Source organism: Vulpes lagopus, chromosome 2 (assembly GCF_018345385.1).
Source record: "Vulpes lagopus strain Blue_001 chromosome 2, ASM1834538v1, whole genome shotgun sequence".
Taxonomy (NCBI): domain Eukaryota; kingdom Metazoa; phylum Chordata; class Mammalia; order Carnivora; family Canidae; genus Vulpes; species Vulpes lagopus.
Genome location: NC_054825.1, coordinates 5,072,827 through 5,089,073, shown reverse-complemented (window position 1 = coordinate 5,089,073; position 16,247 = coordinate 5,072,827). Strand labels below are relative to the sequence as shown.

Sequence of the window (16,247 nt, the reverse complement as noted above, 5' to 3'; positions counted from 1 at the left end):
CCGCCCGCCCGCCCGCGGGGCCCGGGGCCCGCCCGCCCGGCTGGGGCTCTCGGGCTGGCCGCGGCGTGTGCCTGGAGCCCGCGTGCACAGGCGGCCCCGCTCCTCCCGGCCGTCGCCCAAGTTGCCGGACGCCCCTCGGGACCCGGCCGCGCCAGCCGCGGTTGCATAACGTCGCCCGCCGCGCGGTGCGCCCCCGGCCCGGAGCCGCGGGGTCCCCGGCGAAGCCGCGTCCGGGGGCGCGCGGGAGCTCCCGGCCCGGTGGGCGCCCGTCCGGGGGCAGGGCAGGGCGCGGGGCGCGGGGCGCGGGGGCAGGGCGCGGGGGCAGGGCAGGGCGCGGGGCTGCGCTTACCTCCGGCTGCTCACAGCGAAGTCGAGGTCGGTGCGGCGCCGGGCTCGGGCATGTCTCTCCGCGGACCCGGGCGAGCCTGGCGCGGCGCGGAGCGCTCCGGGCAGGGCATCCGCGGCGAGGCTCGCCGGGCTCGCGCGGGGGAAGGCTCGGCTCCCGGGACCCGCCGCCCGCCGCCCGCCCCCTCCGCCGCCGCCGCCGCCGCCGGCCCGGCCCCCGGCCCCCGCCGGCCCCCGCCGGCCCCCGCGCCGCAGCTCGCGTCCGGGCGGCCCGGCTCAGCGGCGCGCGCGGGGAGGCAGCTCCGCCGGCCCCGGGGACTCCGCCAGCCACGGCCCCCCGGCTGCGCGCTCCTCCGCTGTCCTCATTTACTGCGATGGTCTCCGGCGAGCCGGGCGGGGGCGCTGGGGGAGGCAGCGGGGGGGGGGGGAGTCCTTGCAGCCGCCCCGGGGCCCCGCCACTCCGCGGAGCCCGGCGGCCGAGGACAGGGCGCCCGAGACGCACCCGCCGCCCGTGCGCCCGGCAGGCGGCGAGGCGGGCGGAGCCCCGGGCCCCGCGGGGCGGGCGGGCGGGCGGGGGCGGGGCGGGGCGGGGGTGGGCGCTCCGGGGAGGGGGCCCCCGCCCGAGCCGAGCCCAGCCCGAGCCCCAGCCCAGCCCGAGCCCAGCCCGCGCCGGAGGAGGCGGTGGAAGGAGCCGCCGGCGGCCGCCGCCTGCGCGCGGGGCTGCACCGCGGCGCGTCCTCGGGGTTCCTGGGCTGCAGGCGGCGCTGCGCGGCCCGGGGACTTGTTGAGTCTACCCCGGGGCCGCCTCCCGAGCAGCTGCAGGGGGCGCCGGGGGCGCCGAGCACCGTGGCCCTTCGCGGCCGGCGGAGGGCTCGGGAATCCTGGGGGCGGGGGCGCGGGCGGGCGGGGGCGGCGCCCCTCACCTGCCGCTTGCTCGGCGCGTGCTCGCCTGCGGAGTCCCCGCCGGGGCCGCCTCTCCAAGGGGAGGGCCGAGCACCGACGTGGGAGCCCCTGGGGCGGCTGCCCGCTGGCATGGGGAGCAGTCCCGAGCCGGGCGCCAGCTCCGCTCCCCATCAGGCACCCCCCCCCGCGCTCACACCACCCACCTGCAGACGCCACGGGGTAGGTGTCCTTTTCGTTGCAGGGCACAGTTGAGCGCACTTGGGGAGGAAGAGATCTGGGATGCACGGGGAGCTGCACCCCACCCCCTCACCCAACCCACCGGATCCACCAATGGGTCCTAGTGGGTCTTCTGAGTGAGCTCACAGCAGCTGGCCCCGGGCCTCCCTGAGTCCTGGCTGACCCTGGTGCTTGGGCCTGACACTAAGCAGCCAGCGGGCCACAGCGGGCCACAGCGGGCTCCCTGAATTTTCTCAGGCTTGGGGCTCCGAGTTCACCCTTCTTGAACATACTTGGAAGCGGCCACACTCATGAGTGCGTCTGTTTCCCAAGGAAGGGCAGAGAAATGGTGGATCCAAGGGCAGCCACATGCTTTGGGGGGTGATTAAGGGGGAGGAGAGGATAAGCGCCGTCGCCAGTCCTTCAGACAGAGCTGCAGGTGCACACACCTCTCTCTCTGCCAGCACATCCCGGAGCCCCCGCCTCACCACCAGCCCCGTGCCTGGGACCTCACCATTGCTAGTTTCTTGTTCACCGAGCTGAAGTGAACCTAGCACGATGCCTAGTATGTTCTGTTCTACATACATTACTTTACGTGTAACGCTTTGTCTGTATGTGGTGCTTGGGGCGTTGCATCCAACCGCTCCAGAGGAAAAGGATCCTAAAACCTCCTCCTTTCCCCTCTTAGCTCGCAGCCTTCTTTGGGACACAAGCCGGCAGTCCTCTGGCATCCAGATGTGCACAGGAAGGGAGTCCTGATCCTGGGTCTCTAAACTCTGTCTACTTTCTTCGGTGCTTTTCTAACTCCAGATCCCCGAGTCTGTGTTTTAGGCTATTTACTTCTCTGGCTGGCCCACGGTGCTCATGAGAGCTGGCGTATGCCAACACATGTGCGAGCAGCCTGAAGACCTGTACCCCCTGTTCCGGCTGGAAGGGACCTGATGTTGGGGATGTGTAGGACTTGGGGACGTTTGAAGCCAGGTGGAAGGGATCCTTGCCATGGACCGCTCCAAGATTCATCCCCTGGGGAGGTACTGTTGCTACTGCGGGCCCAGTATCTCTCCCAGTGGTCTGGGGAGCCTTCTGTAAATCTTGCTTTATTGCTAATCCATAAAATCGAAATCTGCCTTCCATCCCTTAAACATGTCACTGTAAATAAAACTGCCGGGAAATACTGGGATTGTGCTGGTAGTAACGGACAGCTATGTTTTTCGGGACCCGGATTAAAAACAGATAAACACAAATGCATGCACAGCAGGACAGAACAGAGCCATGGGGGGCAGTGTTAGCTGGCAAGACAGTGGCTCCAGGGACAGTGTTATTTGAGATACACATGATGTGTAAGTAGGAAGAAAAACTGTAAGTGGCAGGTTAGAAAACCCACTTATGTGAAGAGGAGAGTTTAATGAACTTCTTAGTATTATCAAGACTATCTCTGGGTGTTCAGTGGTTTCCTAGACTCATAGTTTTTCAGTGACCCAGGTCATTGGTATCCTCCTCCTTTTTTGAAGTAGGAAGCCTTTTGTTTACCGTATCACCTAGTTGCAAATCTTCACATCACAAGTGTAAACACTGGCAAAAACTTGCTTCACCATAACTTTGCCTATGGTGGGATAGTCCACATGGGTGAGGCTGATGGATTGTCACGTTTTCATCTTGAAAGCAGACACTGTGAGGGACTGACCAGGGAGTCAGGGGATTCGTGAATGCCATCTTCCTGCCTGCAGACGCCCCGCTGCATTACCATTATTAAATTTTTTTTTTTCAGACAAGACTGGTGCATGTTTTTAGGGTCTAGGATTAATTGTGATGTTCCGTTTCTGCAGAAGAGTTAAAGTTGGCAAAGAGTAGATTCATTTTAGGACTCAATGAGGTAAAAATTGGTTCCTTGCATTTTGCTTCTGATTTTTGCTGAAAAAGATGGGCTTGCGAAGGGACAAGTAGCTACTTTTTAAGTAGGGTCTCCTGAAAGCAGAAGCCCCCAAAAAGTAAGAGACAAGAAAGTACAAGAGAGATGGCTGAAAGCATAGCCAAGCCTCTCTCCTTTTGCCTTCTCGTGCAGAGAATTACCAGATGCCAGCCCTGCTGTTGAGTTGAGTCACCAGAGGTCTCAGTTTCCACCTTAAAGAAGACAAGAATGTGCAAATCAGAGATGGACAATGATGTTGGTAACAGTTTTGCCCCCCTGAGTTCCAAACTGGAAATAACTCAGGTATCTATCAGCAGTAGAATGGATAAGAATTTCCGGGTTTCCTCATGCGGTGGATGGAGTACCACACAGCAAGGGACAGAACCGGTGGCTGATGCGTGCAGCAACACGAATGCCGTTCACAAACATGCTGCAGAAGCAGCCAGACCCGAGAGTGGACGTGCTAGGATGCCGTTTCAACGAGGTGCGAGAATGCAGAAAAAGTAACACGTCAGCATGGTGGTTACCCCTGCCCTGGGCCCCACCACCCCACGTGGTGCTGGGTTGTCCGATGTTGAACTCGGTGGTTGCACGCCTTGTTCGTATGGGAAGGTTCACTGAGGCGTTCTTTTTGGCACGCGTCCTTTCTGTCTGGGCCTCCTCACTGCCTTTGCAGCATCCACGCGCGTGCTCCCCAGTAATGTATCCTTGCAAAGGAACCGGCCTACCAGTCAGTGAAGTTCGCTTGCTTTGTTGCTGATTTGATAAGATGGCTGAAGCCACTTTATCTCCAAAACCCAAGGTGGGAGGAAAGAGGGTGTCTGTACACACACGGCTGCGATAGGTGAGACTTTTTGTCCAGCTCTGGACTAGAACTTTCCTCGTTGGGAGGCTGCCACTGAGCACCTGCCTGACTCTCGCAGGCCGCCATCATGGCGTTCTCTCTGGACGGGGTTTCCCTCCCTTGTCCTTGACTGTTCTGAGTGACTGTCAGGTGCGCCGGTGTCTGTGATGGTGGGTTCCATCCTCGCGTTCAGAAGCTGTGGTAACAGATCGGCTGCACTCAACCCTACAAAGGGGAGGTAACTCAGGGCGGCCTGGGCCTCGAGGAGAGATCAGTCACACCTGGACGCTCCTCTTTTCTCTTTCAAGAACAAGACATCCTGCTCAAAGGGGCTCCAGCCAGACCTCATCTTTTGCCTAGAAGACTTGAGAGAAGCCCTTCTGAATCATTTCCTTTGTCATATTCTGCGCAAGCATTTACTCTCCGCTTTCTGGACTGACTTTCTGAGCAAAAGAGTCTCCCTCTGTGTGAAGCCCCATGCCTGTGGCTCTTCCATTGTCCTGGCAACAAAGCTGTGTTTCCTCCTGGTGGGCAGCGGAGCTGTGTTTCTGAAGTGCTGGTCCATGCTCCGGGGGACTCTTCCCCACCCCAAATTTCTTTTCCTTCCATGATGAGCGACTAGAGATGGGTTTATTGGCCTGGAATACAATTTGGTTTGGAAAAACTGAACATCACACAAGATTAGTTGAAATCCCTGGTTTTCTATTATGCATCATTGTGAATCTAATTTATCTGTAGAAAATGGAATGGTTTTATTTGTCAAGAGAACAAAGGTGGCTCTGGGTTTCCTTTCACGCATCGTACAACAGGGGCAGTAGTATTTAGAGATAGTGAAGAGGGGACATGTGCCTCTGGCTCGCTCCCTTCCACCCTTTAGCACCTCTGATCAGACCCAGAGGCTTCCCCCTTCCCTCCCCATTAAGTCAGTAACTGCCCCTCATTGCTGATGGAGGAGCGCGTGGACTGTGTTTTGTTGGTGGGGTTGACGGGTCTCCAGGGCTTTTTCCTTGTCCAACTCTGACCGCCTCCGCACGAGGAAAAGGCTAAGGGGCTTTTCTGAATCCTTTCTGGGAACACCGGTATCCATCTGAGCTTGCCAAGGGCACCTGCTCCTCATCCAGCAGGTGATGTGCCAGGCCGAAGAATGATACCTTGGACCAGAATTAGGTCGAGAAGGGATAAAACTTGCTTTCACATTCCAGTGTCTGCTCTGCTAATCTACTTTGCAGGTATCAGGACCGTTGATGGCCCTCCCTTCCACGGCCGTCTGCCCCCACGCACACAAGGCCTCTCTGCGTTTGGGCGGCCACCGCGGGGAGGCCTGAGGTCTGGCACAGCACCTTCTGGTAGAGGTGTTCCTGCCTGCCATCCATATGCACCTGAGCTTCATAGACCTGAAGGTGGGGTGGGGAGAGGGGGAGAGAGAAGACAGCGGGATGCTCTTCCGTAGAACTTCTCTGACGGTGACAGGTCACTTTGGTTGTTCATCTGCAATGCTGGGTACACTATGCAGTGTCTCTTTTTCTCCTCGCAGGACAACCATGAACTGGATATTGTTAAGTTCTTTTCATAGATAAAGAACAGAGACTTATGGTAATTTCTCCAAGGTCACACAGCTAGGAAGTGATGAAGCCTAGATTCAAATCTAATTCTGCTGGATGCCCCAAAGCAGCAACCCGCCCAGGTTCATTATTTAGATAGGAACTTGAGTGTTGTTCAAGGGCACATGTTATAAGTTAGTGTTTCTATAAATTACTCGGTGCTATTTAGACATGATGGCCCTAATTGAGAATGTCATTAACCACTGGCATGCTCTCCTGGCACTTACCTGGCCCCGAGCAACAGCAGGTACCTGCGTCCAGAGCGTCACCGTCCCTTCCACTCCTTTTGTGGTATTCGTGAAACCCTCTCATGGGACATCCTGACTAGAAGTGTTAACTGTTATCATCAAGCAGATAATACATCTAGGCTGACTAAAGAGTGTCTTTGAGTGAATGTTCTTTACCTTTCGTAGCTATGCTTCATCTTATCACTGTATCAGTTATACTTTGAAGTCAAAACAGTCACTGGAACAGCAGTGTACCATAATCAGGGCACGTTTGGGTAGCTCTTATGCTTGTCCAGTATCATCTCAATATTGTAACACATTTTCTTCATTGAATAACAATAGTTGTCCTTCTATTGATCGATCGACCAACAAAGACCATTTCATATTCTTTGGGTGCCAGTGGTGGTCTCATCACCTGACTTGAGATGTATTGCTCAGTCCTGTCGATTATGGACCACATGGTAGCAAGCTACTGTATATTGGAAAGAAGGCATTTTGCTTTTTAAATGCTGAGTTCCAAATGGGAGTAGTACAGAATTGTTTAAAAATCTCCAGTTGCACCTTATGACCTCTAAGGTCACTGGATTTTCAGTTCCGTATTTTTTGATAAACAGTTGGGTTTTTTGTTGTTGTTGTTGTTTTTCATATCATTGAATCCTTGGAGAATTAAGTAGGTCATTACTTTAATTCCATTGCTCTGTAGAGTTGCAGGTCTCCCATTTCCTATTTGCCTAATTTGTGGTTTGGCACATTCTGGAGCTTTGCTGAGATCTAAATGCGTGCACTCCCTTACATGCTCACTTCTGGGTTGCCATTCATTAATACTAACGTCCTTTTAACGGATGGTAAAGCAATCATCGAGAACATACTTTAACACATTTCTTATGCAACTTTAATTGTCTCTGGGATTTTAAGAAAGCCAGACATTTTGATTTTAAATGTTGCTCAGTAGTCTTTCTTAGACACAAATCCAATTTGGCTCATTGGTCAGTGTTCCTGTGCTTGGATAGTAGATGTCACAGTTTTCTCAATCCCAGTATCCCAACCATCACGGTTCTGTGGCAGGTCCTCTCCCTTCCCTGGAAGGAGAGCTCTAAGCGGCCCCCAGGCCTCTCAAAGTCAGCAGATGGAAGCATCTTCATATCCCGGAGTGTGCATTTCTTTTCAGTGAGGGAGGCAGATCACGCAAAGCTTGCCCTGTTGGGGCTCATTGATTGGCTCTTTTGGTAGATTAAGAGAAGAAACTCGAAAATCATTGTGTTTCTTTAACAAATAAATTTGAGATGTGAATTTGGAGATGGTCACTGATAAGATGAAGTAGCATTAGCAGAAAAATCAGTTACTCAGCAAAAGAATTGAAAGGAGGGCAGCCCCGGTGGCGCATTGGTTTAGCGCCGCCTGCAGCCCAGGGTGTGATCCTGGAGACCCAGGATCAAGTCCTACCTCGGGCTCCTTGCATGGAGCCTGCTTCTCCCTCTGCCTGTGTCTCTGCCTCTCTGCCTCTCTCTCTCTCTCTCTCTCTCTCTCCCCACGTCGCTCATGAATAAATAAATACAATTTTAAAAAAAATTGAAAGGAAATCTTAATTTGCGTTACACATGTTCTCAACCTGAGCCCCAACAGAATTCGGTGAATATGAAATGTTCATTTGGGTTTGGACAGTTAAGCTGTAAGTTGAGGATTCCAGAGGCTGTGACACGTGGGTCCCTATGAGGCCGCTTTTGGACACAGTTCAGCGTGTCATCATTGTGGGTGATTTGTCCCTCCTCCACCCATTTTGTACGTGAGCGCTCTCTGCCCATTTGAATGTGGATCATTTTGCTCTGTTGGATCAGCATAAGCAAATGCAAAATTGCCCTTTTATTAGGATGTCTTAGACTGTGAGCATTGTGCCCTCAAGTTCTAGTAGAAGATGAAATTTATTGATGATTTTGTTCACTGCATCCAAGTAGGAAAATGAAGAAATTTATTTTAATGGTACCTCCCCCCCCTTCCCAGCAGAGTAAATATTGTCACATGAAATTGCTGATGATACTTCCGAGTCCCTTAAAATAAGACTTGTGATTCATTCACACCATGAAAATAGTAAAGAGCCAACAGCTTCACCTGCAGATTCATAAGTTATCGGCTCCTTCCTTTTTGGTCTCTGGGTGTTAATGAACATTTTCACTTCTGGAGCTTTCTCTGCTTCTCACTCCAGCAAGGACGAGGAATAAGGGTTCTGGATATCTGGTTTAAGCTCTAGGACTCAACCACAGGAATCCCATGTTCAGACTCTACGGTTGTGAGCAAGGGGAAGGAATTCCATTGGAAATCTTGGACAGCCTCTCATAAGAAAATAGAGCACCCCGTCCTGGTTGCGTAAGCGGACTGAGGCCGATGCCCACACCCTAGAGCAGATGACTTTCCAAAGAAACGGTTTCCTCTTGTACCTTAGGCACGTACAGAGCTCTTTGTTGAATTCTTGCTTTATTGATGGAATATATACTTTGTTAGTACTTAAAGGACATTTTAAAACATTGCCGAAGTGAAATCAGCTTAAGGTGTGAGACATATGACAAGTGTTGAAATGTGGCTGATATTCGCCATGAAATTTAAACAAGCTCTGCTAAAGCAGAAATAATATCTCTATACCATGTAAAATGCAAAGATCTCCTGTAGACTTGCCTATTCTCTATTTCTTGACAAGCATGCATAATCTCTACATTTACATACAGAATAGAATCAGTATTTTTAAAGTTATTCATTCATGGGTGTAGCTCAGTTTCAACAAACCCCTCGTATGAGAGTATGGCTTGGCAACAGGTTCACAGTCAAGTTTCCCCGTAACAAATGCTCATTTTGAATAAGGCTCCCTTCAAATAACCGCTGCCTCTCATGCACTTACAGGGTTCCTGTGTGTCAAAAATTACTTAATATGTGACTCTGGAGAATTGCTTCTCTTTTGTCAAGTGTGATCTACCATATGTTCTCATATATGTGCACATAGGAATGCATGTGCATGCTGGCGGTTTCCAGAATTGTTTGTCCTGGATTTCTGCACATGTTCCACCAGGAAGACGGACCGGGCATGATTAGGGCTGCCAGAGCAGGATGTGGGCCAAGTTCCCGAAAGTCCCCTTCTAACTTCTGGGTGACATTTCCTCAGGAGAAACCAGAGCTCAAGAATTAAAGAAGGCAGCGCATCTCCCACAGGGCCAGGCTCTGTGCTCGGAGCATTACACATTTTTCTCCTGTTTTCATCCCCTCAGCGATGTTAGGAAGTCCTAACACATGACATGTTCATGTGATATGTAAACTGAAGGGCTGGTTGTGTAGGTTGTGTGAAGGAATCGTGGAAGATTCCTTGCCAATACCTCCTGTCAAAGTTTTAGTGAATTGGAACTTATAATGTGCTTTTCTGAATATTTCTATAGATCTCGTCCAGTTCGACTCAGTTTATTCCTGTTTTTTACGATAGCCAACACCCTGTTCTCCATAATATAGGCACAGTGGACCCTTGTACAATGTGGGTTTGAACTGAATGTTTCCACTTTGTGTGGATTTTTTTTTGATAAATACAGTACTATAAATATATTTTCTCTTCTGAGTTTAACTTATTTCTAGCTTATGTTATCGTGAGAATATATTTGTTAATACAGCTAACGTATAAAATATGTGTTAATTGGATGTTTATGTTATTGGTAAGACTCCCAGTCAGCGGTAGGCCATTCGTAGGTGAGTTTTTTGGCGATCACAAGTTACATGCAGACTTTCCTCGGCGTGTGCATCACTGTACGTCATCTCATGTTGTTCAAGGTTCAACTGCAGACTTATTGACTTATTGAATATTTTCTTTAAGATGTGTGCTAATTTCTTCTGGATAAAAGATAAGTCTTAGCATCTCAGGGTCCTATTTTCTATGAATGTAGGCTGGTTTTGGGTACAGTTCCTCCATGACTTTTACACTCTGGACCTTCATGACGAAATAGAAAACACTGCTACCCTCATTCTCCAGTCTTCACTGAGCTAACTCTATTTATGCCAATCGGTCCCCCCACGCCAATCGGTTCTTCTATGCCGGTGATTGTTTTACAGTCTTATGAGAATCAGCACCTTAATCATCCTAAAATCTCTGTATCTCTAAATACTGTTACCAACACGGTTTGTCAGATGAGGAAGGAAGCACACGAAGGTCAACAAATGTGACGATGTAAGCCTGGAATCTTCCTTAGAAACCACTGCTGAGGAGTTGTGGAGGATTTAGGAATAACCTCTGGGAGTATCCGGTAATAATTTAACTTTCCGCGAAGCAAAATGTAGACATATTTTGGCTTTGTTTGTTTTTAACTTGTACCTGAATGAACCAATGCCACTTTTGGGAGACCTGGAATTACTATCTCCTTTTTCCCAGGTAAACAGAATAGCATTCATTCTTGAACATGTTAAGAATGTGGGTTGAGTGTCACACTTTGGGATTGCCTTCATAGACAATTGACTTTACCACCTAATTATTGATGGGAGGAATGGTTTAAGGCAGTGGTTATAGACTCTTTCTTAGAGAGTTACATAATAAATATTTTCGACTTTGTCGGTCATACTATCTCTGGCGTGAAAACTCTTCTCTGCTGTCGAAGCAGGAAACAGCCATAGAAAATAGATAAATAGTGAACATGGCTGAGTTCGCATAAAATTTTATTAAAATCAGAGAGTGGCCAGATTTGCCCCACACTGTAGTTTGCTGGGCCTCTGTTTTATAGCATTTGTCCTTCTGAAGAATTTTGGTGCCATACGTGGACCTAGTTTTAAGGATGAATTAATAAAGCATTTGATTCATTATAGGAAACAGTGTTTTCCTACTTTTTGCTTCTCACATGTGCTAGAATCTAGGAAACCTGCCTCATAGGAGATTTGAGCAGAATTCGATCAGTGTATTCTATCAAGGATGACTTCTGGTGAGGGGTACGGTGATGGAGCTCTTTGTGTGTCTTTGAGTAACAATAATCGCGTGCCTCAAGACTCAGGTTCTTGGGAAAACAAAAAAACTAAAATTGGGAATGGCAACATCTTTGTCATTGCGTGCTAGAAGAACTTTGCTTTGCTGGTTATGAGAATATTCTAGTTTATTGGAACTAAAATGCAGTAGGTTCTTCAGTGGGAAAGCCATGTATGCCAGGGGCCTTTACCCTATTGCACCCTCCTCCTTCCCCCCCCCCCCAGAGAACACTCTGTAAGTCAAGACAAGACAATATTGGACAGTTAATATTGGATTTTCATCTCTGGCTGATTTATTTAAGTACTTCGTGAAACCAAATGGAATATCTTTGCTCTAGGCTTTTAATCCTAGAGCTTTTATGGTGACTAATGTATTTTTTGTTGTTTTGATAGCTTCCAAGCAATTGAAATAAATAGTTAAGTTTCTGTAATTGTTCTTTGTACACATGTGAAAAATGCTTATTAGCTTAATATGAATTTTTCACTAAAGGCTCAATAATCAGTCAAATATCTTCAGATTTGACTATCACAAGGGAGCAAAGATTCCATGACCTATACTTTTTACAACATGCCAAAAAGGCGATATAGTGATTGTTGCACCAACTTTCATTTTTGTCAGTACTGTGTCATCCGTTAGTACTTTGCAAATTCTCTAGAGACATAAACTTTTGACTTTTATATAGCAGCATTTTTGTGTTGCCTGTCATGAGGACTGTGGAGCGCCTTTATTGATTAAAATTAGTTCCTGGTGGGTCGTGCGATAATTTGCTGAGTGGTCGTTGATATAATCTCTGTGGTGATGGCCATGTGTTTACCTAGCAATGAGAAGCCGAGCCTACCTTCCTTTCTCTCATGTGGGCTTAACTGAAGGAAATGTTTTAAAATTTATCTTCTCGCTGCATAACTCTTGGAAGCACTGAAATTCTGTTGAATATCCAGAGGCAATTCTTTGGTTTTATACTTTGCTGCTGCCGACAACGAGTGGCAGCTTTTGAGAACCGATGAGTCAGGATGTTGAACTCACAGAAGTTAGGAGAAGGGTGAAGTTGCCTTGGGAGTAAAGAACAAATCAGCGTATGTGTGTGTGGATGTGTGTGCGTGTGTTTTAGGGCTTGATATGGATTTTCATAAAAGAAAAAAATCAGAGGTCCTTTTGCATGGGAAGATCTCACTTAAGATTTTCTGTCGGTTGGAGAAAGGAGCCTGGACAAGCTGAAGCTTGGAGGAGAGCAGAACCGGGGTGGACCCTGTGTCCCCTGTGTCTCCCTGGTGGCTTCCAGGATTTGCTGGACATGAGGGGTGAGGGCAGGTGTCAGCCCATCACCAAATCGGACAGTATGATACGGTGCGTCCTGCGGGGAATCAGTGGAGGAGGAGGGCTTCCCGGGCATCCTTCCTTTTTCCTTGGGCAGAGCTGCCTTGCATTTATAGATGATGGGTTTGGAAAATGGAGAAATAGTATAAAGGCAAGAAAGTGATTCGTACCAGTCGGTTGGTCCGTCAGACAAGTTGTAAAAATAATTATGTCCCACAATTGGGCCATTAAGTCTCAGATGTAGGATTTCTTGAAAGAATGTTGCCCATGCCCAGAGGTGGGAATAACAGTCCCAAGTGGGCCTGCCTGCCTCTTTCGGGTCCCATGTGCTCCCAGATACGCAGAACCCGAGCACCTGCCTTCAGCCGGGGGCCGCTTACTGAACCGCGTCGTTTCGACTTGACTTCGCCCTCCTGGGGCTGCAGGCTCCCCCCACCTGCTCTCCTGTTTTCCCGGGACCAGGGGACTTGGCTCAGGAACCACAGGCTGGGCTGCTGCGAGGCCCGTGGAGTCCTCAGTCCCTCCGCGTCGTGGCTCGGACATGTCACCCTGCTGCGTGCCACTCTTCTTCTTCTGAAGTTTTCAATCAGGAAGAAAAAGAAAAAAGAGAGGAAAGATTTCTGTCTCAGTTTCTTGGTTCCCTCGCAGTGAGAATGAAACTTTTTATGAAGTCTTAAATTTGGTGGTTCTTGTCCTGTTACCTCCGGAAACCAGCGTCCAGACTCCGTTCTGCTGCCGGCCACAGGCGCAGTGGGCCCCGCAGCCCGGAGCGGGGGGCGCACGACTCCCGCAGATGCCGTGGAGCACCGCAGAGGGGACAGGAGGCCCTTGATCCGCTGTAAAGGGACCCGTGCCTGAGAACTCATCCTGCAGGAGGGAGGACCCCGTGCAGTTGGATGATGATGGTGATACAGTCCGGGGGCAGGTGCTTTCTGGGATTACTGGGATGTAAGTCTCCGGTTGAGCTCAGGACTGCAGACGGGCGGACCTACCGGGAGCCGCGTCAGGCTGCTCCTTTCTCCCTCCTCCTCTCCCTCCTGGGCCTCAATCGGGCTGCACCTCTGGAAGCTGCGGGCACAGGCCCTGGGGTGCGCGCCGCTGCTCTGTGCTCTGCTAGTGGAGGTTGGGAGCAGGATGACCTCTGCTGGTCTCTCTCTTGGTTTTCTTCCCCAAGGATTCCTCCCTGCATGAGACTGAGAGCCTGATGCAGATCCTCTCTCTCTGCTGCATTGTCCAGGGCATTACTAACATTTTTTTAAAGGCATGAACTCCAGGCTCCGGGGGTCCCTGGGGCCGATTGCAAGATGGGACAGGGGCTTCTTGACTTAGTGCACGACAGCCAGCCCCCCTCCTTCTCTCCCGTCAGAGCTCCAGCCGCCTGCTGAGCCCCGCACACCCGGGGCCTGGAGGCAGCCAGGCAAGGCCAAGTGCGTCATGCTGGACAGAAGGGTGTTGTGGGTCTGCCCTGTTGGGCAGGACATTGCTCTTGATTTACTCGATGGGTTACAGGGTTGGTCCAGGGTTCCCGGCAGATGGTATCACATATTTTAGGGGGAGAAGTGCTCGGGTCAGGGTGCTCTGAAGATTGACTCACTGACCTGGGCAAAACCTACATCCAGTGGTCTTTACAGAGGTCTGTGGGGTGACTGCATCTCCCTCTTCGTGAATCTGAGGCCTTGAGATGGGCTCTGACCAGCGTCTGGTCCTCCTTAGAGGACGCTTTTATTATTGTCTTATTTGTCTCTGACATTTAAAAGCTTTTATTATTGAATTCTTAATACAATTTTTTTTGTTTTTGTTTTTTTTGTTTTTTGTTTTTTTAATCCTCATAGAAAAGGTTTTCTAGTAGAAATGACGTAATTGGCCAAATAAGAAACATTTGAACACCGTAATTTCTATGAAAACACATTCAAAAGTAATGCATGTGGTTGGTGACACACGAAGGTGGTGTCGCTGGGGTTGGGGAGCCTCTCTGCTCACCAGCCACCCCTGGGTGAGGCCCTGAGTCCTCCCAGGGATGTGCTCTGGTGGCAAGTGCTCTCACCCTTTCCTGACTCCGGTCCTTGGCTGTTTCCACATCTCCTCGAACCTTGCAGATCATTTCCCGTCAGCGCGACAGCCAGCTGCATGCGCCAGAGCACACTACAGGGCATGTCGTAGTTTCCAGGTTGGAAAATAGTGCCACTTAATAGGATTCAAACCTGCAAACAAACGTGCATTTACTTTTTGAGAATACGATGTGTTTTCCTCCTTGAAGAAGTCACTGCTTTGGAAAAATAAGCATTTATTACAGAATTATTCAAAACTAGTTTTCATCTTGGCAGTGTTTGAAAATCAGTGTTATCACACTTAGCTTTTAAGAAATACCCATCACAAGTGATCACAATTTTGATTATGGGCATTTTTTTTTTTCAATGACGTGAGGGTTAATGTCCCAAAGGAAGAAGCATCATGTAACCCTTCCACGGACTTCCCAGCTGCTGCCTGCCCAGCCCTCCCCTTGTGTGTCTGCTTGGATCGAGTATGAAATTCTTTCAAGATGCAATTTGGTCTTTGTACTCATGTGAAAAAAAGTCTTTAGAAACAGACGTACACAAGGCCACTATGTGACGACCCTGGTTGCATTTCAAGAAAAGTGAGACTTTATTAGTTATTTTCTACGTTTGTATTCTTGAGGGGCTATGTAAGCATGTGATAGAATCCAGATGGAATTTGAAAATGAGTTTCCATTAAAAGGTAGAAAGGCTTCCAATTCAGGCATGTGCTGAGTGGGGCGGACTGGGTCCCTTGCTTCCAAGAACTCTCGCTTTATATTCCCTTTGCTCCTTTGTGCTTTTTCCGATCACCTGGTTGAGCTATGCCTTTCCCTGTGGGGCTTCCCTGAATCCTAGTTACTCAGAACCTCTCGTGTCCTATATGAATGTTTTGACTATTTGTGCAGATTCTTTTTCTTTCACCAAAGGATGCATTTATTGTGTCTACAATGTGCGTGACCATAATGGCAGCTCCTCTCTTAGGGTCTCTGAATGACTTCCATCAGGTCACTGGCTTGTTTGTCAACACCTTTTCATTCCCCACCCCCTGTCCTCTCCCCAAAAGGATGGAGAAGATCACCTTGACTTTCCAGGCTGAGTTCCTGCCATCTCCATTCCATAATGATGTTCTGCTTTTTATTTTTTTTTAATTTTTTCTTTTCAAGATTTTGTTTAAATTCAAGTTAGTTCACAGAGTGTGGTATTAGTTTCAGAGGTATTTAGTGATTGATCAGTCGTATATAACACCCAGTGCTCATTATTTCACGTGCCCTCCTTAATGCCAATCACCCAGGCACTGCATCCCATCCCCTATCTCTCACCTCCAGCGACCCTCAGTTTGTTTCCTAGAGTTAAGAGACTCTTAGGTATTATGCTAAGCAAAATAAGTCAGAAAAAGACAAAACACCATATGATTTCACTCATATGTGGAATTGAAGAAACAATGATGGTGTCTGCTTCTTAAATTTCACTTGGAGAAGTGTTTTCAGTTAAAAAAAATAGATATATTTTTTTACTTTTTGCTGTCATAGGTGCTTTTTATAATATGTGATAATATTACAGTGAAAGGATGCATGAAATCAAATCTCCTCACTTCTCTGCCCAGCACCCCTTCCCGCCCACTCAGGTAGTTAACAATGCGGACAGCCTGGCATTTTATCTTTACGCACCTGTCTTCTTGCTCACGAGCACTTAGGCAGTATTTTTATTTACATATATAAATAAGCTCAGATTATTATTGAGAGTGGGAGAGAGGGGTTTCTTTGCTTCATTTTGTTTTTACAATCACCATATTCACATTACTCTGCATTTTTTGAGTTTTTTTTTTTTTAACAGCAGTTTTAAGTTAGGCTCACAGCAAAATTGAGGGGGGAATGCAC

At 49.3% G+C, this 16,247-nt stretch overlaps 2 protein-coding genes across 6 annotated transcripts in view; one reads left to right on the top strand and one right to left on the bottom strand.

Moving 5' to 3' along the window:
* INSYN2A (inhibitory synaptic factor 2A) overlaps positions 1-558 on the bottom strand; it is a 60,849-nt gene extending 60,291 nt beyond the window's left edge. For all 4 annotated transcript variants that reach the window (XM_041744688.1, XM_041744691.1, XM_041744689.1 and 1 more), the window contains exon 1: positions 350-558. The gene's annotated coding sequence lies outside the window, so the exon portion shown is untranslated. The remainder of the gene's footprint in view (positions 1-349) is intronic.
* The window catches only part of DOCK1 (dedicator of cytokinesis 1), a 497,787-nt gene that overhangs the window by 259,366 nt on the left and 222,174 nt on the right, over positions 1-16,247 (top strand). The gene's annotated exons all lie outside the window — the stretch shown is intronic.